Raw genomic sequence first — 14942 nt, forward strand, 5'->3', positions numbered from 1 at the left:
AGTGACATTAATTCTAGGGGACCCAAAACGTCACTCTGGTCCACCAGTCAGAGTAGGGGCTTATAGAGGTCAGGTGATTGATGGAGTTTTAGCTCAGGTCCATCTCACAGTGGGTCCAGTGGGGCCCTGGGCCCATTCTGTAGTTATTTCCCCAGTTCCAGAATGCATAATTGGCATAGACATACTGAGCAACTGGCAGAAACCCCACATTGGCTCTCTAACTCATGCAATGAGAGTTATTATGCTGGGAAAGGTCAAGTGGAAGCCACTAGAACTGCCCCTACCTAGCAAAATAGTAAATCAGAAGCAATACCAGATTCCTGGAGGGATTGCAGAGATTACTGCCACTCTTAAGGACTTGAAGGATGCAGGGGTAGTGATTCCCACCACATCCCCATTCAATTCTCCTATTTGGCCTGTGCAGAAATCAGGTGGGTCTTGGAGGATGACAGTGGATTATCGTAACATCAACCAGGTGGTAACTCCAATTGCAGCTGCTGTTCCAGATGTGGTATCATTGCTTGAGCAAATCAATACATCGTGGTACCTGGTATGCAGCTACTGATCTGGCAAATGCTTTTTTCTCAATAGCTATTAGTAAGGACCACCAGAAACAGTTTGCTTTCAGCTGGCAAGGTCAGCAATATATTTTCACTGTCCTCCCTCAGGGGTATATCAACTCTCCAGCCCTATGTCATAATCTTGTCCGCAGGGAACTTGATCATTTCTCCCTCCCACAAGACATCACACTGGTCCATTATATTGATGATATCATGTTGATTGGACCTAGTGAGCAAGATGTAGCAAATACTCTAGACTTACTGGTAAGGCATTTGCATGTCAGAGGATGAGAGATAAATCCACAAAAATACAGGGGCCTTCCACCTCTGTGAAATTTCTAGATGTCCAGCGGTGTGGGGCATGTTGTGAGATCCCTTCTAAGGTGAAGAATAAGTTGCTGCATCTGGCCTCTTCTATTACCAAAAAAGAGGCACAATGCTTAGTTGGTCTCTTTGGATTTTGGTGACAACATATTCCTCATTTGGGTGTGCTACTCCGGCCCATTTATCGGGTGACCAGAAAAGGTGCTAATTTTGAGTGGGGACCTGAACAAGAGGAGGCTCTGTGACAGGTCCAGGCTGCTGTACAAGCTGCTCTGCCACTTGAACCATATGATCCAGCAGATCCAATGGTGCTGGAAGTGTCAGTGGCAAATAGAGATGCTGTTTGGAGGCTTTGGCAGGCCCCTGTAGGAGAATCACAATGCTGACCCTTAGGATTTTGGAGCAAAGCCTTACCATCTGCTGCAGATAACTACTCTCCTTTTGAGAAACAGCTTTTGACCTGCTACTGGGCCTAGGTAGAGACCGAACGCTAAACCTTGGGCCACCCAGTTACCATGAGACCTGAGTTAGCTATCATGAGCTGGGTGTTGTCTGACCACCAAGCCATAAAGTTGGTGCACGCAGCAGCACTCCATTATAAAATGAAAATGGTATATACAAGATAGGGCCAGAGAAGGTCCTAAAGGCACAAGTAAGTTACATGAAGAAGTGGCCTAAATGCGCATGGTCTCCACTCTTGCCACATTACCTTCTCTTTCCCAGACCAGAGCTATGGCCTCTTGGGGAGTTCCTTATAGTGAATTGACTGAGGAAGAGAAAACTTGGGCCTGGTTTACAGATGGTTCAGCACGATATGCAGGTACCACCTGAAAGTGGACAGTTGAAGCATTACAACCCCTTTCTGGGGTGTCCTTGAAGGACAGTGGTGAGGGGAAATCCTCCCAGTGGGCAGAACTTCAAGCAGTGAACCTGGTTGTTCATTTCGCTTGGAAGGATAACTGGCCAGAGGTGCGTTTGTATATTGACTCATGGGCTGTTGCTAATGGTTTGGCTGGTTGGTCAGGGACTTAGAAAGAGCATGATTGGAAAATTGGTGACAAAGAGGTCTGGGGAAGAGGTATGTGGATTGACATTTCTGAGTGGGCTAAAAACATGAAGATATTTTTGTCCCATGTGAATGCATACCAGAGGGTGACTTCAGCAGAGGAAGGTTTTAATAATCAAGTGGATAAGATGACCTGTTCTGTGGATACCAGTCAGCCTCTTTCCCCAGCAACTCCTGTCATTACCCAATGGGCTCATGAACAAAGTGGTCATGGTGGTAGAGATGGAGGCTATGCATAGGCTCAGCAACATGGACTTCCACTCACCAAGGCTGACCTGGCTATAGCCACTGCTGAGTGCCCAATCTGCAGGCAGCAAAGACCCACACTCAGCCCCCAATATGGCACCATACCTCAAGTGAACAGCCGGCTACCTGGTGGCAGGTTGATTACATTGGACCACTCCCTTCATGGAAGGGGCAGTGATTTGTTCTAACTAGAATAGACACACACTCCCGATATGGATTTGCTTTCCCTGCACGCAATGCTTCTGCCAAAACTACCATCCGTGGGCTTACAGAGTGCCTTATCCATCATTATGGTATTCCAGATAGCATTGCTTCTGATCAGGGAACACACTTAACAGCAAATGAAGTGCGGGAATGGGCACATGCTCATGGAATTCTCTTGTCCTACTATGTTCCCCATCATCCAGAAGCAGCTGGATTGATAGAAAGATGAAATGGCCTTTTGAAAACTCAATTACGGTGCCAACTAGGTGGCAATACCTTGAAAGGCTGGGGTAATGTTCTCCAGGAAGCTGTGTATGTTCTGAATCAGCCTCCACTATGTGGTGCTGTTTCTCCCATAGCCAAGATCCATAGGTCCAGGAACCAAGGGGTGGAAATGGGAATGGCACCACTCATTATTACCCCTAGTAATGCACCAGGAAAATTTTTGCTTCCTGTCCCTTCAACCCTGAGCTCTGCTGGTCTACAGGTTTTAGTTCCAAAAGAGAGAGCACTTCCACCAGGAGAAACGATAATGATTCCATTGAACTGGTATCTAAGATTGCCACCTGATCACTTTGGGCTACTCATGCCCCTGGATCAGCAAGCCAAGAAGGGGACTGCATTACTGTCTGGGGTGATTGACCCTGACTATCAGGGGGAAATAGGGCTGCAATTACACAATGGAGGTAAAGAAGAGTTTTCCTGGAATATAGGAGATCCCCTAGGGGGTCTTTTAGTGTTACTATGCCCTGTGATTAAAATCAATGGAAAACTGCAACAAACCAATCCAGGTAGGACTACCAATGGCTCTGAAACTTCAGGAATGAAGGTTTGGGTTACTCCATCTGGCAAAGAACCACAGCCAGTTGAAGTACTTGCTGAGGGTAAAGGGAACATAGAATGGGTAGTGGAAGAAGGTAGTGATAAATATGAAGCACAACCACATGATCACTTACAGAAAAGAGGACTGTAATGCTGTTTTGTTCATGTTATACTATTTAAGCTGTAAGACATCAAGTTTAAGAATGAATATTACCCAAGAACTTGCACCCTATTCTGGAGAGAGTTAATGTGTTTCTGGTTATATGCAGGACAGTTGAGTATTGTTCAGTGAGGAAAAAAAAATGTGTCTTTTATTGTTTTCTATTTAGAAATTAGGTGTGGTTTAAGGTGATGAGTATAGCTGCCAAGCTGACAAGGGGTGGACTGTCATGGTCAGGTTCATGTGTCAACTTCACCAGGTAGTTGTACCTGTTTGTCTGGTTGGGCAAGCACTGGCCTGCCTTTTGATATGAGGACATTTCATAGAATTAAATCATGATCATGTCAGCTACATCCACAGAAGATTCTATTTGTAATCAGCCAAGGGGAGTGTCTTCTGCAATGAATGATACTTAATCTAATCACTCTAAGCCTTTTAAGGAGGATTCAGAAGAGACAGGCTCCCTTCCTGCTTTGGTTGGTGAGCCTCCCCTGTGGAGTTCATCCAGACCTTCCATCAGAATCGTCAGCTTCACAGACTGCCCTTCGGATTTTGGACTCTATGTTCCCATGGTTAACGTGAGACACTTTTATAAATTTTATATTTACGAATATTTCCTGTTGATTCTGTTTCTCAAGGGAACCCTAACTAATACAGTGATGAAGACAGGATCTAGAGGTGACTGTTTTGGATCTGAAGACAAGATCTAGAGTTCTGGAGACAAAAAGAAAGACAGCAAAGTTGCCATAGAACACATTGAGTTCTCTGTCCTTCCTCCTTACCATCTCCAAAGGTCACAAGTAAGTGCCTTTAGGATTCGAGTTTCGCTCTCTTTGCATTTGAGCTTTGCAATTTCACTCGCTGTTAGTGCAAAGGTTGGCAGGTCAATTTTAATGGCAAGAAGGCTCAAATTTTTAGATCAACCTAGCCTTTTGGTTCAGTCCACAGTTTCATTTTTGCTACTGTGTCCTTGACCTGTGCACAAGGTAGGACGTGGAATGGTAAAAATTGGATCCTCAAACTCTAAAACCTTTGATTATCCACCCTCTGTCACACTGGCATATTACATGTTCAAAAATTGGGGGGCTGAGAAAAAAAATACAAAATAGAAAAAATTAAAAAAAATATTATGGGACCAGAAGCTATCCCTGTCGAATCAAATAGCAAATTCTCAGCAAACACAACCCAGATTTGCAATGGGCATTGTGGAGAAAGTTTCATTTAGACAAATTTACTCATCTCAGAGGTGCACTCAAGAAAAAGGGCTCCCAAATTAAAGCAGTCTGAATAGGATGCCTGTTTTAGTTGGGACCCAGAGTTTACTAAGAAATTATAAGACTCTAAAAACAGCCTATGTAAACTAGTGAGTTTTGTATTTTGATGTTTTCCATGTTTTTATCTCTGACTCATGGCTGAAAAATTTTAAATTGAAGCTATAAACTCTGTGTATCTGTCTGTATGTTGGATATACAATATTTTCCTAATTCTATATGCTATTGCCAATTTGTATTAGTCTGTTAAGCTGTTGGAATGCAATATACCAGAAATGGAATGGGGTTTTTTTTTTTTGGAATGGCTTTTTAAAAGGGGATTTAAGAAGTTGCAAGTTTATAGTTCCAAGCCTATAAAAATGTCCAAACTAGGGTAAGATGATTCATTCCCTGAAGAAAACGGTAGCTAAACTGCCAAGAGAGTAATCTTTCATGGGACAAGGTACTCCCAGTGGCTTTCATGCAGATAATAGTAGCACCCAGAAACAGGCTCCTTTTGAACTTATTTTAAATAGTATATGGGAGACATTCCTAAAACAATATGATATGTATACCTGGACTGAACAAGGTCAAGAATTGAAAACTATGAGATGTATTCAGTCATCAAGGGCCACATTAGAATCAATTCACTGCTATACCTCAAGTTGGCTGTCTTTTCCTATACATGTTTCCTTACATCAATCTAAGACTGGGGAACAAATTCTTTTTTTTAAAAAGGAAAACTCAACATCCAGCAGACCAGTTGGTACCAAAGTGGGAAGGTCACTATGAATTTTTTTTAACAACTCACTCCTTTGTCAAATTGATGAGAGTGAATCCATGGATACACCATGGTAGGTGTGTTAGTTTGCAAGCCACGGGAATGTGATATACCCGAACTGGAATGGCTTTTATGATGGGGAATTTAATAAGTTACGAGTTTATAGTTCTAAGCCTGTGGAAATGTCCCAAATAAGGTATCTGGAGAAAGATTTCTTATTTCAAGGAAGGCCGATGGGTCTGGAACACCTCTGTCAGCTGGGAAAGCATGTGTGGCATCTGCAGATGCCTTGTTCCTGAGCTCCGTTGTTTTCAACCCCTTGCTCTGTGAGGATTCCTCACTTTGCTTCTCCAGGGCTGGCTTTCATCTCTTGGCTTCCCTTGGCTCTCTCCAGGTTCTGGCTTGCTTAGCATATCATTGGAGCCCAATGACTGCTGGGCTCCGAGTATCTGTGTCTCTGTTCTAAGCTCTTTCCAAAGTGTTTCCTCTTTTAAAGGATTCCAGTAAACTAATCAAGACATACCTGGTATGGGTGGAGTCACATCTACATCTAATCAAAATGCCATACCGGCAATTGCATGTGCCACATCTCCGTGGAGATAACCTAATCAAATTACTGCCCTACATTACTGGATTGGGATTAAAAGAAATGGCTGCCCCCCACAAGATTGGGTCAGGATTAAAACATGGCTTTTCTTGGGGGTATATAATAGTTTCAAACTGGCACACAATTCAATGGAAAAAAAGAGTATTTGTAGAATTAAACCAAAATATTAAAAATATATTCAAGGTCACATAATTTGGATAAAACTTTGACAAATGGTACTAGTTTAATATTGTTAAATAAAAATAGCTGTATCTTCTGAATTATCAATGTTAATTATAATATAAGCATATAATTTTATTTCACTTGGGCATGTTCTTCCTAAATTTATACAAGTTTACTGATTAAAAACATATATCTACTAGATCTTTAAGATAATAAAAGTGTAAATTTGTGTTTAACTACATTGTTATTATTTTCACAAACTTTATTTGAAGAATAATGGTGTTCTGTCGGATGTTGAAGACTTCTTCCAAGATCTTTTTTGGTGACTTAAATATGTAAAGGTTATGTTTTATAAAGGAAAAGGAGAATAGTTCTGTACTAAATTAAAGTGACTGGTTGTTGCAGAATGAGAAACTGAAATGTGTAGGGCAAAACCTGAATGGACATATAGAGTTGTAGGAGGTTTGTGGGGGAAAAAAATTTTATTTATCATGGTTAACGTTGGCTAAGATTAGATAGATTTATCAGATTTTTAAGACTTTTCTTATCACAAAGTATCTTCATACAAAACCAACATTTGGTTTTTCTCTCTGTTAAAATGACAAAGTTTTCTTGGATTATTTGTCTGCTCTTGGTTAGACATTTAAAAGGTTTTTCTTAATCATCTGAGTGATTTGCCTAGAAGGGAAAGATTCTGCATCTTATCAGAATAATCCCTTCTGCTGTATTGATTTTAAGATCATCCTTTATTAGATCTTCACTATAGAAGAACAAGTCTTCTCACATTTGAAAGAATTAAGTTTTTTTTAAGTATATAATCATGTTAACACCTATTTGTTTTTAAAATCTTTTATGATCACTTTTGTTAAGTGGGGAACAAAATATTGGTTCACAGTGACCCATGACTGTATTTAACAGTGTTCAAACCTGTCAACCTTTTGACAGTTTTGTCTTTCCAAAATCAAACCCTAAATGACATCTTATTGATCTCCAACTGTCTTTGGGATTTTCCAGAGGGCCCCTGGAAAATCAAAAAGGATTTGTTCTTTCACCTTGTAAAAAGAGAGGTGTTAGAAATAATTAGGTATGTCTACTAGAACTTTAAGATGATTGAAAACGTGAATTTGTGTTGAACCACATTGAGTTATTGTTTTGACAAACTTTATTTGAAGAGCAATTGTGTTCCGTAGAATGTGGGCTTGAAGATCTTTTCCAGGGTCTTTTGTGGTAACTTAAATATGTAAGGTACACGGGATGTGTTTTTGTTAAGGAAAAAAGAGAGTATTTTTGTACTAAAGTAAAATGACTTATGATATATGTTGTAAGTTGCATGGGAAATGTAGTCAAACTAAAAAAAAGACTTTCTAATCTTCTGTTGGTTAAATTTCTATGGCTAAAAATGCTACTGATATAAACATTTCAGAAATTGTATAAAGTTCCTAGAGATTTGCCAATATCCTCACCATTCATGAGATATCTAGCACTTGTTTTTATCAGCCTGATATTAGACAACAATATAGTCTTATTGATCATAACTTCAGTTATTCTCAAAGAACAGTTACATGTCACAGAATTAACCGAATTTCCTTCTCAGTTGCATTCATTTTGTAATGAACTTTCATCAGAACTTTCACTTTTGTAAAACAGAATAAGTTAACCACAGCCATTTTAAGTCTTCTGTCATCTACAGATGATTTTTATTCTAATGCTTCTCTGAAAACACTTGCAATCAGTTCTACAAGCTAGAGTCATTCATCTTCAACAAAAAGGACTGTCTCAGACACCCACGGAGAGCACTATGCCAGGTACTCTAATTACATGGCTTAGATAGCTTTTAGGCCATACCGTTGAACGATAGCACCCTTCTGTGGGTTATCAGATTCTGCTCCTGTTCATTAAGCTATTTTACATCCCCTTTGTAACCTGAAGTTGGCTGCATGGTTTTGCACCTACCTATAAATTGGACTAGATCCTGTGCTCTTGCATGTTTTATTTACCCTCAATGCTAGCCAAGAATTCTTGTGAAGAAGCCAAATGGTTCATGAGATTGCTAACATAAGATTGAGTGGAGTGAGGACTAGTTGCCTAGGACCGGATGAACTGAGAAAGAATGATTACAGTTTTATTTGGATTGTTGCTGAAGTTTTAATGTTTTGTTTTCTAGATACAAAGAATTCCTTACATTTTTCCTTTAAGCAGGCTATAATTTATAAAACATTCATCCTTTTCTCCGTGCCTGGACTCTCCAGAATTTGGAATCTCCTATTGAATATTCTAATTTTTATGGCAAAATAATGATTCACATAGGTTCAATAAGAATATGACTTCCTCGTTATCAGGATGTAATTAAGACTCTGGTTATATAACTAAGGCTTTGACTGGAATGTCATGTTTGAGAATCTTAGTCAGATATAGCAAGATCCTTTTATTTATAACTTTATTTACTGAAGCCAATGCTAACAAAACCCTCTTGGAAAAGGTTTCCCAGCCTTTTAGGTCAGTAAATAAAGTTATTTTCTGTCAAACATAGGAACTATGTGATACTTTGGGGAACTTGAAAAAGAAGAATACACCCAAATCTGTAGGTACTGCAGGTGAAATCTAGTGTCAAGTTCTTGGCTTGGCACAGTAGCCTCGAGAGATTTTACAATTCTAATCGGAGGTTCCTTATGAAAACTACTACAAAGCAAACTTTAGAAAGGCCTACGTAGTAAATCACCATTCTTGGGCACCTGTGTGCCAAATCTAATGAAAGCAGGTTTTTTTTTTTATTAAGAATAATCTTTTGAGGATATCTTTGTTCAAAAAGGAGGGTGATTGTGATTCAGTGGAAAGCAATAGCACACTTCTGTAGGTTATCAGATTCTGCTCCTAGTTCACTGAGCTATTTTTTAAAAAATATTTTTATTGACAAATCTTCACAAACATACAGTCCATACATGGTGTACAATCAATGACTCACAATATCACCACATAGTTGTGTATTCATCACCATGATCATTTTTTAGAACATTTGCATCACTCCAGAAAAAGAAATAAAAAGAAAAAACTCACACATCCCATACCCTTTACCCCTCCCTCTCATTGACCATTAGTATTTCAATCTACCCAATTTATTTTACTCCTTATCCCCATTATTTATTTATTTATTATTCATATTTTTTTACTTATCTGTCCATACCCTGGATAAAAGGGGACTCGGACACAAAATTTTCACAATCACACAGTCACAGTGTAGAAGCTATATTGTTATACAACTATCTTAAAGAATCAAGGTTACTGGAACACAGCTCAACAGTTTCAGGTACTTCCCTCCAGCCACTCCAATAGACCATAAACTAAAAAGGGATATCTATATAATACACAAGAATAGCCTTCAGGATAACCTCTCGACTCTGTTCGAAATCTCTCAGCCACTGAGACTTTATTTTGTCTCATTTCTCCCTTTCCCATTTTGGTCAAGAAGGCTCTCTTATTCCCATGATGCCAGGTCCCGGCTCACCCAGAGAATTCTGTGTCACACTGCCAGGGAGATTTATACCCCTGGAAGTCATGTCCCACGTAGTGGAGGAGGGCACTGAGATCACCTGCCGATTTGGCTTAGAGAGAGAGAGGCCACATCTGAGCAACAAAAGAGGTTCTCTGGGGGTGACTCTTAGGCTTAATTATAAGTAGGCTTAGCCTATCCTTAGCAGGAATAAGTTTCACACAGGTGAACCCCAATATCGAGGGCTCGGCTATGGATTTGGTTGTCCCCCCTGCTTGTGAGACTATCAGAAATTCTTACTAAGCTATTTTACATCTCCTTTGTAAATTGCAGATAACTACCTGATTTTGTGATCTACCTATAAATTGGCCTAGATCCTGTGATCTTGCATATACTGTTTACCCTATTCTCTGGGCGAGCCGGGACTTAAATGCCAATCAGAAAGCTTACTAAGTATCTTTTGTACCTGGGGACTCAATCCGACAAAAGACCTACTATAATACGGAGTTCCCTTTTTTCAAGCACATGATCACACCTTCCCTAGGAACATATGACTTGGAGTGATCAGTTATAAATTTATCTAAGGTTGCGAAACAGAGCTTTAGCACTGCCCTAAATGCTCTTCAGGTCCTCCAGGCTGAATTTGACATCAGTGTTCTTGCAAAATAGATGGGCTCTAGATTCCCTGACTGCCCACAACCAATGCATTAATGTTAATAAATCCGTCAGAGTGATAAATAGCCTGAATATTTTAAAGGACCAAGTTAAGATGATTCACGATATCAGTTAAATGTAAACATTTCAACAGACACGCCTATTTCTTGACCTGGTTCTTGGTTTAATGAAGTATGGGGACTGTTCTAGTTTGCAAGCTGCCAGGATGCAACACACCAGAGATGGATTGGCTTTTAATAAAAGGGGATTTATTTAGTTAAAAATGTATAGTTTTTCAGAGGAAAGGCAGCTAATTTTCAACTGAGGTTCTTTCTTACGTGGGAAGGCATAGGGTGATCTCTGCTGACCTTCTCTCCAGGCCTCTGGGTTCCAACAACTTTCCTCGGGGTGATTCCTTCCTGCATCTCTAAAGACCTGGGCTGAGCTGCGAGTGCTGAGATGATGTATGCTGAGCTGCTTGGGCTGTGCTATGTTGTGCTCTCTCATTTAAGCACCAGCCAATTAAATCAAATCATTCATTGCAGCAGGCACACCTCCTAGCCAACCACAGATGTAATCAGCTACAGATGAGATTCACATGCCATTGGCTCATATCCACAGCACTAGAACTAGGCACCTTCACCTGACCAAGTTGACATCTGAACCTAGCTACCACAGGGACAAACTAGAATGCTTTAGATTCATGCTTTTAATTGTGATTATTGGTCTATATCTTTTTATTTCTTGTTGTACAGTGTTTCATGATTCAGTTCGAATTCCTTGTTACTCTCAAAAACAGATGGTTGCTTTCAAGATAGCTAATCAAAAGGAAAATGAGATTGAAATTGGATGGTGTCTAGTAGACTGACTTTATTTTAAAATAAAGATAAAAACAGAAATAATAAACACCCTGACTCAGAGGAAGAGCCATATCTGTAATCCGTAATTCACTCAACTGCCCTCTCAGTCTCACTCCAGGGTTCTTTTTCAACTTTTTTTATTGTGAAATATATATACAAAAAAGAAACAATAAATTTCCAAGTACATTTTAATGTGTAGATATACAACAGATTTTAAGGTTTGGTATGGGTTGCAGTTCCACAATTTTTCATTTTTTCTTCTAGCTGCTCCAAGATACTAGAGACCAAAAGAAACCTATCTTCTCTATTATGCTCTCTTCTCTTTTTTTTCTTTTTTGTGAAAAATAACACATATACAAAAAAGCAATAAATTTCAAAGTACATTGCAACAATTAATTGTAGAAGAGATTTCAGAGTTTGCTATGTGTTACAGTTCTACAATTTTAAGTTTTTATTTCTAGTTGCTCTAAGGTACTGGACGCTAAATGAAGTATCAATATAATGATTCAGCACTCATACTCATTTGTTAAACCTGATCTTCTCTGCATAACTCTAACATCACCTTTGATCTTTCTCCCACTTTTTAGGGATATTTGGGCTATGGCCATTCTACCTTGTTCATGTTGGAAGGGGCTGTTGATAACATGGGGTGGGGGATAGAACTAGTTAATGGTCTGAAAAGGCTGGCCCCTCTGCCTTTTAGGACTTATCTTGTCCAGGGACCCATCTGGAGATTGTAGGTTTCTGGAAAGTTACTCTAGTACATGAACCCTTTGTAGAATTTTATATTATGCCCTAGGTTTTCTTTAAAATTGGCTGGAAGGGTTTTTTTTTTTTTTTGAACTTTTTTTATTAATTAAAAAAATTAACAAACAAAACATTTAAATATCATTCCATTCAACATATACAATCAGTAATTCTTAATATCATCACATAGTTGCATATTCATCATTTCTTAGTACATTTGCATCGATTTAGAAAAAGAAATAAAAAGACAACAGAAAAAGAAATAAAATGATAATAGAGAAAAAAAAAACTATATGTACCATACCCCTTACCCCTCACTTTCATTTACCACTATTTCAAACTGAATTTGTTTTAACATTTGTTCCCCCTATTATTTATTTTTATTCCATATGTTCTACTCTTCTGTTGATATAGTAGCTAAAAGGAGCATCAGACATAAGGTTTTCACATTCACAGAGTCTCATTGTGAAAGCTATATCATTGTTCAATCATCATCAAGAAACATGGCTACTGGAACACAGCACTACATTTTCAGGCAATTCCCTCCACTGGCTGGAAGGGTTTTGTTGGGGTTTGGCAAGTTACGATAGATAGCAAGGTCTAACTGAAGCATGCGTAAGAGTGACCTCTAGAGTAGCCTCTCGACTCTATTTGAACTCTCTCAGCCACTGATATCTTATTTGTTCACTCCAGGGTTCTTAAATGTAATTGAACAGCCACCCAATGACTCACATTACAATACAATCAAGAAAGAAGGCAAACACATATACACACACAAAATGCAAAGGAAAAATGGAACAAAATGACTAACTGGGCCTACTGAACTGCCTAACAAGAAAATAAATCAATGGTAGTGACCAATGAGATCACTGGAAAAATGACCGAAAATGGGGACACTGTTAAGTAAAATAAAATGGTTGCCCACGTTAGGTGTTGCTCGGAGAAAAACCCTTTGTGAGAAGGGCTTGTCCAGACAAAAACAATTCTCCTGCAGGGTTTTTTTGTTTTGTTTTTCAGAAAATGGAATATACCCTACAGGATTGATAATTTTATCACCAGGTATGATAAAACTAGCTTTGGTCCATTTGAGACAGATTATCAGTACGGACAAGCATACCATACTAATCAACGGATATCTGTTTCACACTTTGCAAGTATCCCCTATATGAAAAGGCAATCTAATGTCAGCCAATCAGAACATTTCCTCACTTGCTTCTGGGTTCACTGTATTTGAGCTTCCCCTTTCTATCCTCTCAAGTGGAGTTCCCTTCTATTTTCTGAATGGGATGCTGCCTAATTCATGAGTTGCTCAATAAAGCTGTGAGATCCTAAATTGTATGAAAAGTTATTTTTTATCAAGGGAAACAAACTGGCCCAGCCTAAGCCAGATGTCTTTTTTGTCTGGTCCAATGACTACGAACAGTGCAGGTCGCAAAATACATATATGACAGCCAAAGTCCGGAGGGATGGTGTGGGTGTAAATAGCTCTCAGAGAAAGTGAATTGTGATGAAGGTTTGTGGAAGGCTACTTGGCCCTTGTCTTTCTGTAGCACTTAATCTGAATCAGTCTTACCACTCTCCTTCTCTGTTCTTTGCCTGAGCAGTTAAGAAGCCACACAAGATGCCCCATACATTCCAGAGTAATCTGGGAAGAAGATAAAAAAAAGTATCCATAAAGTTCCCTTGAGGGACTGGGGAAAAAGGTGGAAATATTAAATTTCCCCACCTGGGGAAGACCTGATACTCTCGCAATCATGGGGGACTGCCAATTTGATGGACCAAGCCCTCAATCTTGGGGCTTGCCCTTATGAAACTTATTTATGCAAAGGAGAAGCTAAGCCTACTTATGATTATGCCTAAGAGTCACCCCAAGAGAACCTCTTTTGTTGCTTAGAAGTGGCCTTTCTCTCTAAGCCAACTTGGCAGGTAACCTCACTGCCCTCCCCGCTACATGGGACATGACTCCCAGGGATGTAAATCTCCCCAGTAATATGGGACATGACTCCTAGTATGAACTTGGCCCTGGCATTGTGGGGTTGACAAAGATTTCTTGATCAAAAGGGCATAAGAAAATGAAACAAAATAAAGTTTCAGTGGCTGAGAGATTTCAACTAGAGTTGAGAGATCATTCTGGAGGTTATTCTTATGCAGTGTATAGATATCTCTTCTAAGTTTTTGGTGTATTGTACTCACTAGAGGGAAATACCTGAAACTGTATTGAACTGTACCAGTTGAACTGTAATCCAGTAGCTTTGATTCTCGAAGATGATTGACTTAACTATAGAACTTCTAAGGTGCGACCATGTGAATGTGAAAACTTTGTCATTGACACTCCCTTTATCCGGTGTATGGACAGATAAGTAAGACAAAAAAAACACCCAGGCACTAGCCAGTGATTTCCATGTGACAGAACAGCCAATAACTGGTCTGCAGAGAAGGTATCATCCTGTTGATGCTTTAATTTGGACATTTTCATGGCTTTAGAACTGTAAATTTGTAAGCGAATAAATCCACATAGTAAAAGCCCAACTCATTTCTGATATATTGCATTCTGGCAGCTTTAGCAAACTGAAACAATGAGAATTCTGATTTTTTTTTTTTTTTTTTTTGCATTCTACTTGTCATTTTTAGAAATTGAAAATGTCTTCTCCCATTCTTCCAGCTGTGTACAAACTTTTGTCCATGCGTTTCTTTCTTGGTCCAAAATCTTACTTTTTGATCAATCAAGTTCATTGATTATTTTTGAAGAAAAAAAAAAGAAAGAAAATAGTGGGGCAAGGAAGGTATGGGATGTTTGGCTTTTTACTTTTATTGTTATTTTTATTTTGGGGGGAGTAATGAAAATGTTCATGAATTGATTGTGAAGATGAATGCACAGCCATAAGACGTGAACCACTGATTGTACAATTTGGATGATTATATGTTATGTGACTATAAATTTTAATAACATTGTATTATATAATTTTAATAAAATTGTATTTAAAAGAAAGAAGAAGCCACACAAACATTTTT

This window comes from Tamandua tetradactyla, chromosome 2, assembly GCF_023851605.1.
Source record: "Tamandua tetradactyla isolate mTamTet1 chromosome 2, mTamTet1.pri, whole genome shotgun sequence".
Lineage (NCBI taxonomy): Eukaryota > Metazoa > Chordata > Mammalia > Pilosa > Myrmecophagidae > Tamandua > Tamandua tetradactyla.